Below are 2,186 nucleotides of genomic sequence, written 5' to 3' on the forward strand. Positions count from 1 at the left end.
GAAGGACAGCACAGTCCCTGTCCCTAGAGCTCCTCCGCCTTTAACTTATTCCCTCTCACCCTGCATTTTCTCCCTGACCTCCGCCCTCCCCGCCCCGCCCCGCCTTCTCAGAGCCTCCTGCACCGTTTCTCAGGGATGCCCGCACCACCCTCCCGGGGCACCAGTGCCCAGGCCTGCCCGGGGTGTGCCCAGGGCTCCGAGACGCCTTGCCTCAGCCCGTGATGTTCTCGCAGGGGCAGACTTCGGTGCTGCCCAGGGAGTCGGGCTGCCTCTGCACCACTCAGTGGCCTGGCTTGTGCCCTGGAGCCCAGCCAGCAGCTTCCCGGTGCTCCCAGGACGGGGCGTCAGGGAGAGACCCCGCACGTCGCCGGCCTGACACCCTTCTCTAGGGAAGCCCTGTGGCCCTGAGCGGGCGGCAGACACGCGTTTACTCTGTAAGCAAGAGGAGAGCGGCGAATGCACGCGGGGCCTCGTGTGGAATAAAGCCCGGCGTGGAGGGAGCCGTTGGTCTGCGACGCAGTCCTGGTCGGGAGGCTGTGGACTCGGAGAGCCTGGCCTCAGTGATCAAATGCTCTCCCGCCCCAACCAGAGTGCGTTCCAGGTCCTGGGGCGGGCTGCCCACCTCTCCGTTTACGCGTTTCTATAAAAGCCGAACCAGCACACGTTCTGAACACTGTTCACCTGGACTCGCTGATAAACATACTTACTGACATTTTAAATGCCACCCGTGTTCACACTTTATTCTTTTGAGCAGAACATTCAGGGCGAGGTGTCACGTCTCCGTTTCTAAATACCTCAGGGAGGTCTCCAGAGAAGAGGACCCGCCTCAGCCTCAGCTCCTCGTGCCTGAGGGCATGGTGGTGCCTGGCAGGCGTTTCTCCAAGGGGACTGCTTTCTCTTTTTCTTTTTAAATATATGTTTTTATTTATTTTTACAGAGAGGGGGAGAGAGACATTAATGATAAACAACCTGGATCGGCTGCCTCCTGCACGCCCTACACTGGGGATTGAGCCCACAACCCGGGCATGTCCCCTGACTGGGATTCGAACCGTGACCTCTTGGTTCATAGGTCGATGCTAAACCCCTGAGCCACACCGGCCGGGCAAGGGGACCACTGCGTCATTGCTGTGTGCGCACTGGTGCTTCTCCGGACACGGGACATGCGGGCTGACCCCTGACGAGCTCAGGTGCCCCCAGTGGAGGCTGGGAGCAGAGTGGCTCCTGGGTGTGGAGTGGCCAGAGCTGCTCCGTTACCGACGGGCAATTGCAACCTGCTCCGCTCACACCTGGAAACAGCTGCCCTGGTGGGAAAGGGTTTGTTCTCAGGTGCCCTTCCGATGCCTCTCCAGGTGAAGAGGTGGCCGCGAGGGGTGTGCAGCCATTGCCTCCGTTGGCTCTATCTTCTCATAGTTCTATCCAGATGCTCCACCTCTGCACTGAGCTTAGGAGAGAGAAGCTGCAGTGTCTGCCCGCAGAGCCCCACTGTTTCCTCAGGATGTTTCCCACTGCCATTCCCTCTCCGCAGAAAAGTCAGGGCCTCGCCGGCCGGCGCAGCTCAGAGGCTGAGCGTTGACCTATGACCCAGGAGGTCACGGTTCAATTCCCGGTCAGGGCACATGCGCGGGTTGCGGGCTCCATCCCCAGTGAGGGGCGTGCAGGAGGCAGCCAGTCAATGATTCCCATCATTGATGTTTCTGTCTCTCCCTCTCCCTTCCTCCATAAAATCAATATATATATTAAAAAGTAAAAGAAAAATCACGGCCTGCCCATTCCATCCTTTCTGAGACAGGAGCACCTGCTGTCAGACACACCTAACAGGTGAGGTGGCGGCAAGCGCATTTGTTCTGGGAATTGCCACAAAAAGAGGGACTGGAAAAACTGGTTCCCACTCGTGTTTCTCCCTGGGAGCTCCCCGCCCTGAATGAGGTTCTAAATGCTGCTGATTTACCCAAACCCCAAGGAATAGGGTTGCCCACACAATGAAGGGGGAGGCTTAGAGCGAAGTGAACAGGTGAGCCCCATCAGTGTCAGCGGCTATGCCTCCCCTTTTTATATTATATACTAGAGGCCCAGTGCACAAAAATTTGTGCACTGGGGGGAGGGGGGTCCCTCAGATCGGCCTGTGCCTTCTCACATAGTCTGGGACCCCTCAGGGAATGACCACCTGCTGGCTTAGGTCTGCTCCC

The sequence above is a fragment of the Myotis davidii genome, unplaced genomic scaffold, assembly GCF_000327345.1.
Source record: "Myotis davidii unplaced genomic scaffold, ASM32734v1 scaffold355, whole genome shotgun sequence".
NCBI lineage: Eukaryota > Metazoa > Chordata > Mammalia > Chiroptera > Vespertilionidae > Myotis > Myotis davidii.